Source organism: Bufo gargarizans, chromosome 10 (assembly GCF_014858855.1).
Source record: "Bufo gargarizans isolate SCDJY-AF-19 chromosome 10, ASM1485885v1, whole genome shotgun sequence".
NCBI lineage: Eukaryota > Metazoa > Chordata > Amphibia > Anura > Bufonidae > Bufo > Bufo gargarizans.
The window spans coordinates 115,862,849-115,884,179 of record NC_058089.1 but is presented as its reverse complement, the minus strand read 5'-3'; the positions used below and the strand labels follow the sequence as shown (position 1 = coordinate 115,884,179).

General features: G+C 44.7%; 1 protein-coding gene across 1 annotated transcript in view; it reads left to right on the top strand.

The window, feature by feature from the left end:
* ZNF536 (zinc finger protein 536) overlaps positions 1-21,331 on the top strand; it is a 338,062-nt gene that overhangs the window by 165,444 nt on the left and 151,287 nt on the right. Inside the window, exon 4 of the mRNA XM_044269573.1 lies at positions 1,652-1,767. The gene's annotated coding sequence lies outside the window, so the exon portion shown is untranslated. The remainder of the gene's footprint in view (positions 1-1,651; positions 1,768-21,331) is intronic.

Sequence of the window (21,331 nt, the reverse complement as noted above, 5' to 3'; positions counted from 1 at the left end):
CCACCCTGCCTTCCCATGAAGCAATTTTGCTCAGTGCCACAAATATAAAATTGTCCCTTGCAGAGAAATGTCAGCTTGCTAGACCTGAAAGCAGTAATTTATTAAGTATGTTCTTATTACTATGTGTCATAGTTGTTAGCCGGCTATATATACACAATGGCGCTTCACTCTTAGATTGGGGGGGGGGGGGGCGTTTCAGCTGACTGGCTGGCATTAATACATTGTCATATACGGGGTGGTCTGCGGACAGAAGGGGGGGCACTTTATAAACAGAATTAAATGGTTGAATGCATTTATGACAAGGAAAAATAAATGAGGATGGGGGGGTTAGTCGGGTATGACCCCCCCCCCCCCATCGTGTTTTCAGAATGCTATTAGGTGATCGATACGCCCCGTCACGTGATGATGTCATCTCAGAGACAAGAATGAAAATGACAGGCACATTGATGACCTTCGTCCAGCATCCCCGGATCTGTGTCCAAATCACTTCCCACACGATTTAGTGTTGTTGTTTTTTTTATTTCTTTTTTTGTTTTTTTTTGGACAATATCAAGTTTCGGGGGGTAGTGAATTAATAGCGTTAAGGCTTCTAATGCAATTCACATATAGGTCAATTACATTCATCAACATCTGCTCTGTCACTTGCATTTGCATATAGCATTCATATGTTAATGACGTTTTTTTTTCCCTCTCCTTCGCTTTTTTCCCTTCTCTCAAGTAATATATTAAAAAATACACCCGCCATTTGCATATCAGTTTAGATCAGTATATTAGAAACAATTTATCATTTTCCGCTTTCTTGCTATGGTTTAAAAAGAAAGAAGGGAAAGGAAGGGGGGCGGGGTGGAGGGTGGCGGTGTACCGGGGAACAATATGTTGAGCGATGTCTGTTATATTTGAGTACGGCTGTGATTTATATACACGGAGCCCCCTTAGCGGGAGAACTTCCATTTTAAAGCAGCTTAAAGCCCTTATAAATCAATAATGACACAGATGGACTGGTGATAATCTATTTAGGATGCCTGATACCAAATATTGTCGTACAGATGATTAGAGCCGCCACCGGTTCTTAGCTCCCGGCTTCGCTTTCTGTACTATGGGGTGAGTTGGAAGCTTGAAAAAGAAAATTCTAGGTGCATATATATATATAATGGGCTTAGAAAAAAAATAAAAATAAAAGGTGGCATCGGAGAGTCACAGGAGGACAAAGAGACTTAGCAACAACTGCCAATAAAATAATCTCAGTCCGTGTCCCTTTAACAAAACAAGGCCTCTTAATGGAATTGTGTCTTCAGGTGTAAATGGTATTAAAAGCTGCTTCTTCCCCGCAGTCCCTGCCCTGATCTCGCACAAGCACAAAATGCAGGTTGTCAAGAGATGGCAGCTGCTTGGAATCTTTTTAAATATAAGCTTGTATTGATCTGATGAGAATGAAGGATCCCGCTGCCACCGAGCGTTTGGCTTCCCGTCTGAAGAACGTCACCGGTGGCCTTGCTTAGAGGATAGATTTTCATTCATAGCCGCCGGGGTTCTATTTCATCTTTCACCTTTTTCCGCTGATATTCCTTGACCTCTGCCGCGGATTTTGCAATTTGGCACATTTTTAAAAACTTTTTTTTGTTACATTGCTTTGTGTTTTGTCTTCTTTTAGGGGAAGAAAAGGAAGATCGACGTCCTCTTGTTCGAAAAGCTCTGCCTGGTCGAAGAGGTCCGGCGTCTTCTTCAGACTGTCTGCCCTTAAAACAAGCATGCAGTTTGGTTGTTGAGGTAAGGACGTCTTCTTCGTGGAATGTTTTTTTTTTTCTTTTGTGGTCGTAGGATGTTATTTGAGGTTCTCCACGAATGGAAAATAGAAGGAAGATGTGGTTGAATTCCTTGTTGCCTTATCACCGGTCCGGTGGTCCTCCTCAGTCTTTGTCTACTTGTCCTGCAGTGATGACATCACGTACATCCACATGACTGCTGCAGCCAGTCACTGGCCTCAGTGGACACATGACATATATGCTAAGTTTGCTACCATCAACATGAATGTCAGAGACTGGCTTCAGCGGTAATGGGCATGTATGACACATCATTGCTGCAGGGAAGTAACAGTAGACCAGTAGGGACCACCAGGGTGGCAACACTGAGGTGCCAAGGGATTGAACAATTAAGTATAATGTTTTTTTCAAAATATTCAACTTTAGTGCTCTTTGCCAATATTTTTTTTTTAAATCCCAACAACCACTCCCTTTGATAATCCTAGACATTAGTAGAAGAAAATGAGATCCTTGGGCAAGACCAAGACTGATGAGGTCAAAACAGGATCACATTACGAATATTAGCTGTAAATGGGCTGTCTGTTTTGCTATAGGAACATTCTGAATTGGAGGGGTAGGTCGCCTGTTCAAGAACCTCATCTCTTAGTCAAAGCTGAGAGCGGTTACGAAAAGCACTGGAGGACTCAGCCTGTCCATACAGTACATGGACAACTGTGTAATGCTTCATTTCTCCTGCTGTGGTGCTGCAGGAAAATTGCACACTTGTTGCTGAGCTCCCCCCCAGATTACATCCGATTGGCAGGTCATAGCAGCAGGTCGGATTGCCACTGGCAACCCTTCCAAAAAATAAAATACTAAGGGGGTCATTTATTAGGACCTGCTCTGGCGGTGGATTCGCCGCAGTTATGAAGAGGCGCAGGCATCTTTATAACTTCGGCGGATCCACCGCCACTTCTAAACAGAGGACAGCTTCCTAGGTGTTTTACATTTAGACTATTATGCCTGAAACTTGCGTCTAAAATGATGAATGAGATGGGTCTGCCGGCATGTCCCCTTCCCCACCCACGCCATGCCCACTTTTTTACCTGGCGTGAGTGAGGAGAAGTCGCAGATTGCGGCTCAACTAACCGTTGCGCTGCAATCTGTGCCTACAATACGCCTAATTGAGGCATATTTCAGCTTGATAAATGACTCCCCAAGTTTTGTGACGATGATGTCAAGTTTGGATAGTGCCTCGTTCTGCATTTTAACTCTCTTCACTCTGATACATGTGAACCCTTACTAGTAAGCTTCCCAGCTACCACCATACCAACGGGCTTTCATGCCTCTTGAGTAGAGTCCCCATCATATCTCTACCACCTTTTTGCCCCAATCAGTTTTTGTAAGATATGGGTCTCATGGATTCTGATGCTTCATAAGTGATTAGAAGTGGTAAACATCACATCATCTTGCCTAGGAGCTGCTGACGGCTTCTTCCACTTGTTATGCATTGGGTTAAAGCATAATGGAAATGTGAGGAGGGGGCAATAAACGCCTAAACAAGCAGTAGGCTTGACGTGGTTGATGGGATGTTCCTGACGAACACTGGTGCCCCCTCCATTGATGTGCCCTGAGAAGCCGCACAGTTCACACACCCCTAGGGCCGGCCTTGACCATTAGAGATTCCTGTCTATACAGCATTGCATTATATGGCATTTATTTTTTTCCATCTTTATTTAGCTGTTTGTTAGCATTTTGAACAGTTGCTGTACGCTATATACATTTTTTTCTGCCTTGCCATTCCTGTTTATCCCCTCTGGCCTGAACATTGGGCAGTAAGGTATCTACTAAGACATTTAGTACCACAAGAACTGCGTTCAACCCCAAAAGATTAGGTTTTTCAAAATGGCCTCCTACATGAACTAATTTGGGGCAGGGGGAAAACTACATTACAACATCCTGCCTCCATCACAGCAAGCCAGTGCAGCGCTGACAACCAGAAGGGGACACCCTCTTATAGGAATAGGAAGCCCATGGGAGGGCAGTAGACTCTCCAACCCTACTGTTTCCCTCAAGAGTAGCATCTTGAACATGAGTTTTTGCAGCACCCCATTCAAGTAAAAAGAGCTGAGCTGCAATACCCAGTACAGCCTGTGGACAAGAGTGGCGCTGTTCCTGAATAGAGAAAAAAAAGTAGACCTAGTGGCATGGATGTACCAGCATAGATGAGCCACATTATTTAATTGGCACGGTCATGAATGGATAGCATGGAAGCTGAAGTCTCTCTACAATGAACAGGCCGACTATATCTATTTAATATATGTTACAAGAAAAGATTAAAAAGGAAACTTCAAAGGCAAAGACTAAACATCTGGTAAGCAAATATCATATCCTGTTGCATATTTTATCTGCATATTTTTCCGGGAAGAACTTGTGGGGGTTTTTATGATTATAGATGATGGAACGGAGGCCCGGCCACACTTTTCCTGTGAAAAACCGATGCGTTGAGACCTTGAAGGAGCCACTTGCCAGAATTTCCTCCTTTTTTGCTCCCATCTTCTTTTCCTAGAAAAGCCTGTCGTTATTCAGAACAGCTTCACACAAACAAATCAGGGGAGGATATTAAAATAGATTCAGCGAAAGACACGCGATGAAATGGAGAATTATGGCGAGGCCTTCCCAACCATCCGGATTGCTGCATCTGTGCCCCTGGCGACAACTTCCTGATTTGGTTGTTTTAAAGGTGGTATTTGAGTTGTATCTTCAGGATAGGACATAACTATGAGATCGGCGGTATGATTGCCACTGATCATGAGCATGGGGACCTCAAGGGGTTCCTCCCCGAAGTGAATGGAGCAGCAGGTCAAGCATGCGCACTGCCACTCCATTCATCTCTATGGGAGTTCTGGAAATAGCCAAGCGCTGTACGGGGCTGTCTCCAGGACCCCCCCTAGCGATAAATAAAGAGCAGCAGTGGGCATGCTCGACCTGCCGCTCCGCTCATTTAGCAGGGTCCCTATGGGGGTGATTAAAGGTGGTCCCAGCGGTGGGAACCCAAATAATCTAATACTTGTCCGCTATCCTGCGAAGAGGGGATCACTTTCTATTATCATTTTATTTTTAAAAACTTGGCCTGGGTGGTATCTTGATTTCTTCTCTGTTCACGGCCAAAGCTACGTTCAGTATTCTGCCGGTTTCATGTGACCAGGGAGCAGTGCATTGTGGGAGCTCAGTCACCCAGTGACAGCTGAGCTGTTAGGTCACATGTCTGATGGTGGGAGGAGCTGAATATGGGGTCTGTTTCCTAAGGGCAACCAGCAGAATTCTGCTACAGGAAAGAACGGAAGGAAACGATGCGTAATTACTCAAAAGTCGTACAAAATGGGTGAAGCAAATTTTTCGGCAGAATTCCTCACCCTTCTGTGTAGATTTTTACACTGAAACAGCACTTTACAAAATCATTAGTTCGCTCCTTCCGAGAAACGCGGCTCCTTAGGTCTTACTTAAAATCCGTCTAGAAAAATACAAAGAGCAACAGCACATAAGTCAGTCATATCCATAGGCCCCCATTGACCCAACAGAGACCGGAATCATCTCCTTTTGGCCCCTGTTGAGCCTGCACACCGTCTACTTCACTAGCTCGCAATAAAAGTCTACCAAAAAGTGCACTTTTCTAATATGGAGTCCATGGGCCATAGGTACATTAGGATACGTTGGAAATCCGCCCGATTTACACAGCTCTCCCGCTAGGCTCATAGTGCGGAGAACGCCCTCTATAATATTATTCTGCCCATTTAACATGAGCGTAATATTAGGTATATAGTAGTATTACAGCTGCAGGGCCTACGGAGAGTCTGACAACCGGAAAGGAATCATCCTAGACCCTGCTTTACGCTCGTGGCCCTACTGGGACCAATGGTCAGAGGTTGTCTTCATGAGACAAATCCTATAATGGAATCATCTAACAACCTAATCAGACATATAAGGAAAGACGCTACATTAGGAGGGTTTTCCTAATGATAGGTCATCAATATCATATCTGTGGGGGCCCGATACCCTGCGCCCCCGCCAATCAGCTGTTGAGATGAGCGCTGCTGCCTCTTCATACTTTACCAAGCACAGCGCTGTACATTGTATAGTGGCCGTGCTTGGTATTGCATGAAGGCCATGCCTGAGAAAAGGCTTCTTCATGCAGCTGCTCGGCTGGGGGTGCCGGAAGTCGTTCCCCAACTGATCACATAGCTCATCAATATTTAAATCCCAGAAAACCACTTTTAATTAAACCTATAGTTTAAAGGGTTGGTTGTCCTGGATTAAAAAAACATGGCTGCTTTCTTCCATAAACAGTGCCACCCCTGTCCATGGGTTGTGGCTGGTATTGCAGTTTGGAGTCTGCAAGAGCGCAAGCAATCTGTGAACAGGGTGGTGCCGTTTTTGAAAGAAAGCAGCCATGTTTATCTAATCCTGGACAATAAATCTTCTGCCATGTCATAGTGGGGGTGCTGAGCCCCTCACCGATGGAAGGAATGAGGGGGCAGAAGCCCCTCTATTTGGGTGGCAGGGTTAGCAGTGTTCAGGGTCATACAGCACTCTGGCTCTGCCCAGCTGATCCTCCGAGACGTGGGGACCAAACACTCAGCTGATTGCTTCTGCTCCCTCATTTTAACATCCAGATCCCTCTAGACCAGTACCTCTGGCAGGTACACTTCAAGGAGTATGCCCAACAAGGTAAAATATGACCTGGTGCATCTGCAAGGATTTGCTCATAGAGGGTGGTCCAGCGAGAAGCTGCCCGCATACTGTCTATGCTGTGACCTGCCATACATTACAAGGGCGTATCGCCTATACTGCAGTAAAACATGAACTATCTTCCCGAAACAGCGCCACCTTTGTCCATGGTTTGTGCCCGGTATTGCAGCTTAGCTCTATTCACTTGAATAAGGCTGAGCCTGCAATACCAGACTCAGCCATCTGACAAGAGTGGCGCTGTTTCTGGAAGGAAGGAGCCATGTTTTTCTAATCTCCTGCAACCTACATTAAATTAAGAAAGGCCAGGCGCTACTAATGTAATACCGTTACACTGTATAATCTGGTACGTCACCCTGCTACATTTTCTATATATAATATAGTAACTCCCTTCAATTCGCCACCATCTCCCTGCTAGTTTATTGTAAAGCTGAAGAATTCCCTCCGAGCCCGGATTTGCCCGTTGATCCCACTACCACGGAAGAGGTAAAGGGCCCTAGGTGTGAATTATCACTTATCCTAACAACGTGTTAACGACAGTCATTACTCGCTGCCATTTACAACCTCACACCACAGAAATGATGGCAAACAAACGCCACAAGCGCTGGAAACAAAAGCGTAGACTCCATGGAGGCAAATGTACGGGAGGAAGTGTTACACGCAATGTATGGATGGCTCATTACATCTTATTAACAGTGTAGGAGGCACAAAGGGCAAGAGGGCGTCCGGGGTAAGAGGTTCCCGTCGTGACGTCCGTCTTAGAGAGCTATTCACGTACTGTGTGTATCTGGCCTCTCTATACTGTTAATTCATGCATTTTTTACATTTCACGATACACAACATGGTCTATTGGGTCTGCCTTTGTCTGTTCATTATTAGGATGGTTGATAACTGAGACAGTAGCTGTATAATGAACACCGCTGTCTACATACCAGGAACACAAGGTTATATACTGTAATATATGCTGTAATCTCTCTGCAGAATAGGGGTAGTTGCTGTCTCTGAACGGATCAGATCCTAAACTACTCTGTGCTTCTGGGTACCCTGCTTTATAACTCTTAACCTATGACCTCCTCACATCATTACACTCTCCCTATAACATACACCTCTGTCCTCCTTAACATCATCATATGAGTGCACAAGTCACTTTCCCCCACAAAATCAGCACACTCCTCTCCTGAAATGCATTATCCTGCTAAAACACCTTGCTTCATTTACTATCAGCCTCTGACCTCCCACTTGTCTCCATACCCCCTCACCTCATGGCACTTCCCCTGCCATATACAGCTCTGTCCTTACTAACATCATCACATTAGTAGACAGGTCACTTTCCCCCTACAAGATCAGCACACTCCTCTCCTGAAATGCTTTATCCTGCTAAAACACCTTGCTTCATTTACTATCAGCCTCTGACCTCCCACTTGTCTCCATACCCCCTCACCTCATGGCACTTCCCCTGCCATATACAGCTCTGTCCTTACTAACATCATCACATGAGTGGACAGGTCACTTTCCCCCTACAAGATCAGCACACTCCTCTCCTGAAATGCTTTATCCTGCTAAAACAACTTGCTTCATTTACTATCAGCCTCTGACCTCCCACTTGTCTCCATACCCCCTCACCTCATGGCACTTCCCCTGCCATATACAGCTCTGTCCTTACTAACATCATCACATGAGTGGACAGGTCACTTTCCCCCTACAAGATCAGCACACTCCTCTCCTGAAATGCTTTATCCTGCTAAAACAACTTGCTTCATTTACTATCAGCCTCTGACCTCCCACTTGTCTCCATACCCCCTCACCTCATGGCACTTCCCCTGCCATATACAGCTCTGTCCTTACTAACATCATCACATGAGTGGACAGGTCACTTTCCCCCTACAAGATCAGCACACTCCTCTCCTGAAATGCTTTATCCTGCTAAAACACCTTGCTTCATTTACTATCAGCCTCTGACCTCCCACTTGTCTCCATACCCCCTCACATCATGGCACTTCCCCTGCCATATACAGCTCTGTCCTTACTAACATCATCACATGAGTGGACAGGTCACTTTCCCCCCACAAGGTCAGCACACTCCTCTCCTGCTGCTGTCTTACAGACAACCAGAAACAGAATAGGTGCTCCCTCTGTGGCATACCCTGCCCATACAGCTAAATGATATGTAAGATTATTATAAAAATCAGCATAATCCTCTCGATGTTACAATTGTGATTTTACGACCCAATCAATTTAGTTAAATAAAGTAACTCATTACGAAAACTTTCATTCCTGCTCCGCGCAACCTAAAATTTAAGGTCTTTTCTCTATTTAGAGACATCTGCAAGATGCGTATGCAGGCAGGAAACGTTAAGACAGCAAAGCAGGGCAGCCATATCTTATTGCGCGCTGGAAGATTGCGCCCGAAGGCGACGTTCCCTGCGATCGGGGCTTACCACCTGTTCACTGTTTTTTCCAATAAAAGATTTCGCTTTTGCAAACTCTTAACCTACTTTCTCATTGACCAGTAATTAACACTTGAAACAAGTCTAAAAATAAGGTTAGTGAATTAGTAATAAGGATTTTGCCGGGTAACGCACAGTCATCTGTCAATGTGTAATATCTTGATTAAATTACGTTATAATGTTAATTTCTCATGGCTATTTATGATCGAGCTCGCCGGTTCTGCAGCGCTGGGAATACAAAGTAAAAGAGAGCGACTTTCTGCCTCTGGTAAAACAATATACTGACAGCTTTAAGAACTGGAGCGCTTTCGACGAGACAACCTATCTGTGAAGACTGAGTAAAGCTGGCCGTACATCTTTGATAGAAAACCTCCCATATACATGCATGATCGGTACAGCTATGGGAACGTGCGTTCTCATTAAGGAAGGAGGGGTAAGCTACTGTCAGATATGTCAGCGGTGGCTTACTCCCCTTTGACCAAAAAGATCCGGCATTGAAATTCAACATTCCCAATACTTCAGCCACCAGGGAGGGCCGGGACACCCCCATAGTCAGTCGATTTGCCCAGTGTTACACTATTGTGTATGGGCACCATCAAGGTAGTTAGACTGAATGCATTATAAAGCAGATCATGGCACACCTATGCAGACCTTGGATATGGCCGAGCCCTGCTTGTTCATATCCCCTCTGCTATTGGCTGGGGAGGAGCTCTGTGACTTTCCACTCCCTAGAGGAGCTGAAGTGTTAGTATGAAAGGGGTAGGAATAGTCCCAGGGTGCGCAAGTTCCAGGCCCTTCTGTCTTAGGTGGCAACACTGTAGCACCATCTCGGGAGTCTTAGTTTGATCTTTGCTGTGGGGTTATGCCAATGTTGACAGCCTTGTAGAAGTATAAAAATCAGAGCAATGGTAAGTTTGGAGACACCAAGCTCAAAAGCAAAAAGGAAAGATGGCTGAATGATGCCAGGATACAGTCGCAATCTCTTTATAGACTTAGAAAGCTGTCTCCAGTAACTTCATCACCCAAGGTTTCTGCACCAAAGGAGTAACTTGGGTATCGACAAATTATTATTATTATTATTTATTATCAAAGCGCTATTCATCCCATGGCGCTGTACATGTGATAAGGGGTGCACATACATAATACAGACAATTGCACTAAGCATAAGCAAGACGAGTTATAGACCGGTACAGGAGGAGAGAGGGCCCTGCCCGTGGGGGCTTACAATCTAGATGGTATGGGAGAAGGACACAGTAGGTGAGGGTGAAGCTGGTCATGGCGGTATAGAGGCAGCAGGGTCGCTGGTTGTAGGCTTTTCTGAAGAGGTGGGTTTTTCGGTTTCTTTTGAAGGATTCCACTGTAGGTGAGAGACAAATCCATATGATATGACCTCTATATGCTCTAACCTCAGTGTACATGGCAGTAAAGTCTTTTGTTGAAGGGATCTCGAGGACCACACAGCAATATCCTATACTCTTTGGAGACAATGCTTAAAACTTTTAAGTGTTTGTCTCCAGAAAAGTCATTGTCCATACTAGTGCATGCCGTGCAAATCAAATATATGTATTCTGCTCAGGTACATAGAAAACGTGATACACCATGAAATCCTTCCAAGGACGAAACAGAAAACTAAATTGATTTTCTTCCTCTTCCTTGAAAATATTCATACACATTGATCATTAGTTTTATGCATATTCCAAGGTGTGGATTTTTCATACATATTGTAGAATTAAATAGGCTTTTAAATCCACGGGGGGCATATCTAAAGCCCTATGGCAACCAAGGAAAAATGCAGTAAAACTAACCTCCCTCCCCCCACTTCCAATAATCAATGTCAGTGGGTGACCCAAGGAGTGAAGCAATTTATTTGACAGATCTCTGTCAAGTGTAAGAGAGACTTTGAAATGTGTCATGTCCATCTGGTGTAGGGAAGGTCACAATATGTGTCATGTCTATCAGGTGTAGGGTAGACCAGAAGATGTGTCATGTCTATCAGGTGTAGGGCAGACCAGAAGATGTGTCATGTCAATCAGGTGTAGCAGAGACCATAAGTTGAGTCATGTCTATCAGGGGTAGGGTAGACCATTAGATGTGTCACATCTGTCAGGTTTAGGGGAGATCATAAGATATAAAATGTCCATCAGGTGTAGGTGAGACTATAAAATGTGTCATGTCCACCAGATGTAGAATAGACCATATGATGTATTACTGTATGGCCACCAGGTGTGGCAGAGACCATACGATGTATCATATCCACCAGGTATAGAAGAGACCATATGATGCATCATGTCCACCAGATATAGAAGAGACCATGAGATGTGTCATGTCCACCAGATATAGAAGAGACCATAAGATATATTATGTCCACCAGGTATAGAAGAGAACATAAGATGCATCATGTCCACCAGGTATAGAAGAGACCATAAGATGCATCATGTCCACCAGGTATAGAAGAGACTATAAGATGCATCATGTCCACCAGGTATAAAAGAGACCATAAGATGCATCATGTCCACGAAGTATAGAGGAGACCAAAGGATGCATTGTGTCCACCAGGTATGGCAGAGACCATAAGATGTATAATTTCCTTCATGCGAATGAAGCGCCATACAACAGTAATATTTAGTAATATTGCCCCTTGTTCTGTTTGTATGGGATGCATCTCACATTTTGCTGGATATTGTCTATGCATAAGTGAGAAGTCCGCGCCTCCCTCTACATCCTAACCCTGCTTGTTATCAAAGAAACTTCCAGCTTATTAGCAACAAAGGACTTTTATCCTTTGTGTTGCCCTATTTGCTAGGGCTTCCTGAATTAAACGACCATTTCCTGCTCTTTATATGCATGACCACATCTGGGCAGGCAGCTCGCAGCCCTGTTGCCTAATAACAATCACCTTCTCCCTCAGTCTCTCTTGATTGTGTCTAATTCACTCTGACAGATACTGCCTGACAACTCGCCTGCCTTCCCTCCCTCCGTGACCTGAAGTTACTCACAGCACTTATATAGTCTGTCATTTTTAATATTTGATTTCATTTTAAGTTATGTGTTTTACCGAGAAGATGAAACAAAAAATGGGAGCTTGTAATGGAACATAAATTTAACCCTTCTAGCCGGGGAGCTCTCCACCACCGGCGTCTTTCTTGTTTTGTTTTTTTCCCCTCTCTTACTTGGCATGCTATTATGTTTGGAATAAAATAACATTAATTTATGGAGGAAAGACGAGGAGAAGGGTTATTGTGTTTGTTTGGTCTTTCAGCTGACAGATATTTTCTGCAGTATTGGTCTGGTGCATAAACAGAATAGCGCGGTTAAACGACATGGCCACGTTCTAGACTGCAAAGGTCATTCAGAGGAGTGCACACGTATAGTGCACGTACCCGTGCTGATGGCAGGCGGCTGCAGTATTCTTTCCACAAAAGTGCAAGATGATTGTATCAGTGGCCGTACAAAATGTAGCTTGTCCTGGATGTACACGTGGCTGACCAGAAACCTATATGTTACATATGTGTGCCACTGATAGGCTGATGATTGATACACGTCTACATTAGGTTGAGTCTTAAAGACATGTTTACTGATGCTGAGTTACATCCTGTATTATACTCCAGAGCTGCACTCACTATTTTGCTGGTGGAGTCACTGTGTACATACATTACTTATCCTGTATTCATCCTTAGTTACATCCCGTATTATACTCCAGAGCTGCACTCCCTATTCTGCTGGTGCAGTCACTGTGTGCATACATTACTTATCCTGTACTGATCCTGAGTTACATCCTGTATTATGCTCCAGAGCTGCACTCACTATTCTGCTGGTGCAGTCACTGTGTACATACATTACTTATCCTGCACTGATCCTGAGTTACATCCTGTATTATACTCCAGAGCTGCACTCACTATTCTGCTGGTGCAGTCACTGTGTACATACATTACTTATCCTGTACTGATCCTGAGTTACATCCTGTATTATGCTCCAGAGCTGCACTCACTATTCTGCTGGTGCAGTCACTGTGTACATACATTACTTATCCTGTACTGATCCTGAGTTACATCCTGTATTATACTCCAGAGCTGCACTCACTATTCTGCTGGTGCAGTCACTGTGTACATACATTACTTATCCTGTACTGATCCTGAGTTACATCCTGTATTATGCTCCAGAGCTGCACTCACTCTTCTGCTGGTGCAGTCACTGTGTACATACATTACTTATCCTGTAATGATCCTGAGTTACATCCAGTATTATACTCCAGAGCTGCACTCACTATTCTGCTGGTGCAGTCACTGTGTACATACATGACTTATCCTGTACTGATCCTGAGTTACATCCTGTATTATACTCCAGAGCTGCACTCACTATTCTGCTGGTGCAGTCACTATGTACATACATTACTTATCCTGTACTGATCCTGAGTTACATCCTGTATTATACTCCAGAGCTGCACTCACTATTCTGCTGGTGGAGTCACTGTGTACATACATTACATTACTTATCCTGTACTGATCCTGAGTTACATCACGTATTATACTCCAGAGCTGCACTCACTATTCTGCTGGTGCAGTCACTGTGTACATACATTACTTATCCTGTACTGATCCTGAGTTACATCCTGTATTATACTCCAGAGCTGCACTCACTATTCTGCTGGTGCAGTCACTGTGTACATACATTACTTATCCTGTACTCATCCTGAGTTACATCCTGTATTATACTCCAGAGCTGCACTCACTGTTCTGCTGGTGCAGTCACTGTGTACATACATTACATTACTTATCCTGTACTCATCCTGAGTTACATCCTGTATTATACTCCAGAGCTGTGCTTAATGTTTTGCAGGCTTCAGAGTTGAAGTCTTCCAGCAACCCCTGCATGTTCAGTGTCTGCACAGAGTGCATTCTGGTGATGAGCAGTCAGGGACGTACCATGTTTTCACCAGGTTCTGGACAGTTATAGAAAAAAACTATCCCAGTGCATTATAAACTGAACAACTAAGCTGTTAGAGGGATGTCAATAGACTTGCTGACTGTTTCCAATGGAGTATAATACAGTCCATAACCTTCGATCGGTACAAGATAAGAAATAAAATATATTTGTAAAGTTTAGTATTCAGAGTAGATTGGATCTGTGGGTGCACATTATACCATATATTACATTATAGATATGAGATGCGTAAACACAGATTATACCTAAGAAATCTTCAAATTTAAAGCCTGTGGCTCTGTGGGATTTTAAGGACATCTCAGGGCCTCGGTATTTATGTACAGAATCTCAGGGTCGCTCCGCTGCGGGCCGACCCCTCAGTTATTTTTTTCATTAAATCTCATGTTCCCCATGATTTACAGTGACTGGAGCTGGATGCCGTCTCGTCAGCGGTGTCATGGCCGGCTTAGTTCATAGAATATCATCGACGGATACTTATTATATCTTATTATGTCATTTGCTATGGAATTTGCACGTTTTGTATGTAACGTATGCGCTGGGGATTTGGATTCCATAGTTCAGTAAAGAAGCGGCAAAGTGGAGGAGATCTGTACAAATCTCATCTACATGCAAAAATTGACACGCGGTGCAGATTTTAAATCTGCAGCATGCCGATTCTTTCTGCGGATTCTCAACCCCGCGCATTGGAAAGGGTGAGATCCGCAGGATATTCAGGACATAACCCGCAAGTGGAATTTTTCTAATTGTCTAATTTAACCCCTGCAGGTGGTATAGGGACCCCCGCCGGATTGTTTGCCTAGTGGCCTCCACCAACCTTAAACCATTTCTTTGGGTCACAAAACCAGAGGGACCCCACTCAGCACCTGTTGGTGCTCATTCGTTAGCTCTACCTCATTGTCAGATTGGATCCCAGTAGTGGCATGGGGTCTCCAATCTACAAACTGTTTGTCTACTAGGCATAAACCATCCCTACGGTGGGTTACAAAGAAGAGAGGGCCCCTCACTCACCACCTGTTCGTACCAATTTGTTTGACCCATTCTTTTTGAGATTGGGTCTTGGAGGTGGCGGAATCCGATCTCATTGTCTAGTGGCCACAAGAGATCAGTAAATTTCTTATAAGTTTGATTCGGCTGATTCGCCAAATTTCACCCAAAAATTTGGTTTGTGATTAATATTTTTTTTAATTATAGGTAGCGGGTACAATGACAGGGAGCTGCGATAGCGCCGCCCCCGTCATTGTACCACTTAGATGCTGCGTTCATACATGATCGCAGCATCTAAGTGTACAGTCCTGATCAAAAGTTTAAGACCACTTGAAAAATAGGAAAAAATCATATTTAGCATGGCTGGATCTTAACAAGGTTCCAAGTAGAGCTTCAACATGCAACAAGAAGAAATGGGAGTGAGACACAACATTTTTTGAGCATTCAATTTAATGAAAACAACGAATAAACTGAAACAGGCTGTTTTTCAGCTGATCAAAAGTTTAGGACCACACCTCCCAAAAAAAACCTAAACCCCCCCAAAACAGAAATCCAACTTCCAAACATGAACTCAGTAATGAGTAGCTCCGCCGTTATTGTTGATCACTTAAAAAATTTGTTTCGGCATGCTTGATGCAAGCGTTTCCATGAGGTGAGTGGGAACATTTCTCCAAGTGGTGAAGACGGCCGCACAAAGGCCATTACTGTCTGGAACTGTTGTCCATTTTTGTAAACTTCCGTTGCCATCCATCCCCAAAGGTTCTCAATTGGATTTAGATCAGGGGAACATGCAGGATGGGCCAAAAGAGTGATGTTATTCTCCTGGAAGAAGTCCCTTGTCCTGCGGGCATTGTGTACTGTAGCGTTGTCCTTGTGAAAAACCCAGTCGTTACCACACAGACGAGGGCCCTCAGTCATGAGGAATGCTCTCTGCAACATCTGGACATAGCCAGCGGCCGTTTGACGCCCCTGCACTTCCTGAAGCTCCATTGTTCCACTGAAGGAAAAAGCACCCCAGACCATTATGGCGCCCCCTCCACTGTGGCGCGTAGAAAACATCTTAGGTGGGATCTGCTTGTCATGCCAGTAACGTTGGAAACCATCAGGACCATCAAGGTAAAAAAAAATCATCAGAGAATAAAACTTTCTTCCACCTTTGAATGTCCCATGTTTGGTGCTCTCTTGCAAAGTCCAAACGAGCAATTCTGTGGCGTTCAAGGAGACGAGGTCTTTGAAGACGTTTTTTGTTTTTGAAGCCCTTCAGTCTCAGATGCCATCTATGGGGCTGCAGTCAGCACCAGTAAGGGCCTTAATTTGGGTCGAGGATCATCCAGTGTCTTGACGGACAGCCAATTGGATCCTCCGGCTCAGTGCTGGTGACATTTTTTTGGGTCTTCCACTTGCCTGTTTTGTTCTATAACCCTCAGGATCATTTAAGATGATGGCGCTCTGTGAGGGACCCTGCTTTTGCAGTTCAACAACCCGACCACGTTCAAAAAGGGAGAGTTTTTTTGCCTTTGCCATCACAACGTGTGACTACCTGACAGAAAATGACAATAAATCCACATCTTTGCACAGATTTGGCCTTTTAAAGGCATGTGGTCCTAAACTTTTGATCAGCTTAAAAACAGCCTGTTTCAGTTCATTAGTTGTTTTCATTAAATTGAATGCTCAAAAAATGTTTAGTCTCACTCCCATTTCTTCTTGTTGCATGTTGAAGCTCTACTTGGAACCTTGTTAAGATCCAGCCGTGCTAAATATGATTTTTTTGATCAGGACTGTATAATTAATAATAAATAATAAAATGTAATCAACCTTACCGTCTCCATTTGCTCGCAACGGGCCGGCCTCCGCCATCTTGCTTGAAGATATCGGGCGAAATCCTGTGCGGCGTGAGATTACGTCATCACGCTGGCCGGCGTGGTGACGTATGACGTCATCACGCTGGCCGGCATGATGATGTAATCTTGCGCCGCACAGGATTTTGGCCGAGATCTTCAAACAAGATGGAGGCTGGCGGCCCGTCGCGAGAAAATGGAAGAGGTAAGTTTGAATTTTTTTGTTTTTTATACTATTTAAGGTTAAATCGATTCGCTGACACGAAGCACGAGGAAATTCGGCTTCTAGGCGAATCGAATTTATCCTGAAATTTTGATCGAATTCCACTTTGTGGGATTCGATTCGCTCATCTCTAGTGGCCACCACTAATCTGAAAGCCCATTCACCACATGCGGGCGCCTACTCTGCCATAATCTGATGTCAGGTTGGCTCCTGGAGATGGAATGGGTCCCTCATCAAATTGTTTAACTAGGTATTTCCACTGAATCATAAGCTGGTTCTACACTGGGTTATAAAGAAGAGAGGATGCACCTGTTGACACCCATTGGTTTGCCCCAGTTTTTTGTCAGGTTGTGCGGTGGGATGATTACCCCTATGAAATTGTTTGCTGTATGGCTTTCACAAACCGTAATCCTACTCTAAAGTAACCTACTCCCTTCTTCCATGTTAAGAAAGGGCAAACAAATGACAAGCAGCCCTAATTCATGGGGTTGGCACTATGCATCTTCTTCGGACTTGTTCTTCCATAGAACAAGAGTCATGGAGGGGGCTTTCTTCACTTAGCCATTGCAGAGTCACTCATGCCTCCTGTGGCCGGGGGCACATGCCTCGCCAGCCCACCATAGCAGCTGCAGATGAGCAGATGTGATGAGGGTTCAAATAAAAAAACATAATGAATGGTTCAGTGATAATGATCTATAAAATGACGTCGAGGCATTTCTTGATCTGCAGCTTCCACACATGTCCTCGTCTACACTTTCCAGGCTACTTTTCCTTTAAGGATTTAGGCTCTTAAATTCGTCCGGTCAACAAATAATGAAATTAATGAAGATTAGCGGGTTTCAGCATTGTACACAACCTCAGCCGAGTAATAATCACAGGGCAGATTGGATCTGCAATGACCGGTCTTGGCCCATCTGGTGACTATACAACAGATTATCACACCACAAACTGCTGTCATTGCTGAGGGGACTATTCTTAGGAAGCATAAATGCAGGCTGCACGGAGTGACATCAAGAGATAAATCAGTAATCAGGATCACATCATCATCCTCCTTTCATCCTGCAAATGAGAGACATTTACCCCTCCGGAGACCAGAATATATCTATATCTGTGTGTACCTATAGGGTATGAATGCAAACGTCAGGAGTCAAATGAATAGGTCACAGGTAAACCCACTGGTATAATACACAATAATGATGAGATCAGTGATGGCCTGTTGTCGATGGGTGGGAGGTCCATGTCCCCCACATTGTTTGCACAGCGGCTTGCCATGTGCAGTTTTTCTGTGGCCCCTTCACCCCCAGGTCCTGAAGAATCCTCTTGAAGAAGTATTCCAGAAATAGACCTAAGGTATCCAAATACTTAGCCATCTTTCCCGACTCCCCCCAAGGCCGGTGCTAGAATTTTTGCCGCCCCAAGGCAAAGATCCATTTTGCCGCCCCCTCATGTCACTCACTCACTGACAGACACACACACACACTGACAGACAGACACGCACTCAGACACTCACTGAATGACGTACACATACACTCACTGACAGACACACACACTGACAGACAGACACAGGCTCAGACACTCACTGAATGACGTACACAGAAACTCACTGACAGACATACTCACTGACAGACACACACACACACACACCCACACACTCACTCACTCACAGACATACACCTACCCACTGAAACGCACACAGAAACTCACTGACATACACTCACTCACTGACAGACACACACACACACTGACAGACAGACACACACTCAGACACTCACTGAATGACGTACACATACACTCACTGACATACAGACACACACACTCACTGACATACAGACACACACACACTGACAGACAGACACGCACTCAGACACTCACTGAATGACGTACACATACACTCACTGACAGACAGACACACACACTCACTGACATACAGACACACACACACTGACAGACAGACACGCACTCAGACACTCACTGAATGACGTACACATACACTCACTGACATACAGACACACACACTCACTGACATACAGACACACACACTCACTGACATACAGACACACACACTCACTGACATACAGACACACACACTCACTGACATACAGACACACACACTCACTGACAGACACAGGCTCAGACACTCACTGAATGACGTACACAGAAACTCACTGACAGACATACTCACTGACAGACACACACACACTCATTCACTGACATACACTCACTGACAGACATACACCTACCCACTGGAACACACACACACACACACACACACAGAAACTCACTGACAGACAGACACACACACACACTGACAGACAGACACACACACACACACACACTGACAGACACGCACTCAGACACTCACTGAATGACGTACACATACACTCACTGACATACAGACACACACACACACACACTGACAGACAGACACAGGCTCAGACACTCTCTGAATGACGTACACAGAAACTCACTGACAGACACACACACACACACACACACTCATTCACTGACAGACATACACCTACCCACTGAAACACACACACACACACACAGAAACTCACTGACACTCACTCCCTGGCAGACAAACACACACACATACTCACTTACAGACAAACACACAGACACTTACTGACCGACAGACATCCACACTCACTGACATACACTCACTCACTGACATACACACACAGACACTGAATGACAGACACACATACATTTACTGACAGAAAGACAGACATACATACACTCACTGACATAAATACAGGGTGGGCCATTTATATGGATACACCTTAATAAAATGGGAATGGTTGGTGATATTAACTTCCTGTTTGTGGCACATTAGTATATGTGAGGGGGAAAACTTTTCAAGATGGGTGGTGACCATGGCGGCCATTTTGAAGTCGGCCATTTTGAATCCAACTTTAGTTTTTTCAATAGGAAGATGGTCATGTGACACATCAAACTTATTGGGAATTTCACAAGAAAAACAATGGTGTGCTTGGTTTTAACGTAACTTTATTCTTTCATGAGTTATTTACAAGTTTCTGACCACTTATAAAATGTGTTCAATGTGCTGCCCATTGTGTTGGATTGTCAATGCAACCCTCTTCTCCCACTCTTCACACACTGATAGCAACACCGCAGGAGAAATGCTAGCACAGGCTTCCAGTATCCGTAGTTTCAGGTGCTGCAGCATATGCTGTTAAGATACTAGATGTGCAGCACCTGAAACTACGGATACTGGAAGCCTGTGCTAGCATTTCTCCTGCGGTGTTGCTATCAGTGTGTGAAGAGTGGGAGAAGAGGGTTGCATTGACAATCCAACACAATGGGCAGCACATTGAACACATTTTATAAGTGGTCAGAAACTTGTAAATAACTCATGAAAGAATAAAGTTACGTTAAAACCAAGCACACCATTGTTTTTCGTGTGAAATTCCCAATAAGTTTGATGTGTCACATGACCCTCTTTCTATTGAAAAAACTAAAGTTGGATTCAAAATGGCCGACTTTAAAATGGTCGCCATGGTCACCACCCATCTTGAAAAGTTTCCCCCCTCACATATACTAATGTGCCGCAAACAGGAAGTTGTTATCACCAACCATTCCCATTTTATTAAGGTGTATCCATATTAATGGCCACCCTGTACACAGGCAGACACTCACTCAGTCAAACACTTAAACACTCACCTCCCTGGGGTCCAGTGTGGTGCAGCTCCTAAGTCCTCCAGCGCGCCGTTTAGTATGCCGGGGCCAGAATGACGTCATATTCCGGCATCACAGAGGGCGCACGAGGGAGGAGTGGGGAGCTGCTAGAACAGCCTCCCTTGCCACCCGCTTCCTCTCCTCCAGTAATTTACTGGCAGAGCAGGCACCTGCCATCAGGGTAAGCAAATGCCTGCTCTGCCATATTTAGGAAGGACCTTCACCTCCTGGCCCCCCCTGTAACGGCGCTGGGGGCGGCTCAAGAGCCGCTCGCCCTGTCGCCCAGGGCTGCAGCCCCAGTCAGGGGGAGCCCACCAGGGCGCCCCGAGCAGGCCGGTGCCTAGTTCGCCTATATGGTTGCGCCGGCCCTGATTCCCCCATACACATGCATGCTCGGTTCACCAGAGCGTGTATTTGATTCAAATGGGGAGAGAGAAGAAAGGCATCTGGCGTCTTGTCTCCTGGGAGAACAAAGTATTGGTCATTGGAAATTTATTGCACCCAAACCTTTTCTCCTTATACATTATCTGACTGGGTAGAGTCAGGGGATCCCCATGCACATTATATAGTTGGCCGGTCGTGCTGAAATTGAGGGGTTCATTCATCAGTGACTGACTTCCGCCAGTGCCAGGTTAGAAGAGGCACCTTCCTTCACTCTTTGGCCACCTTCATTTAGGGATTGTGGGGTCCCATAGATCAAACACTCACTCTCTA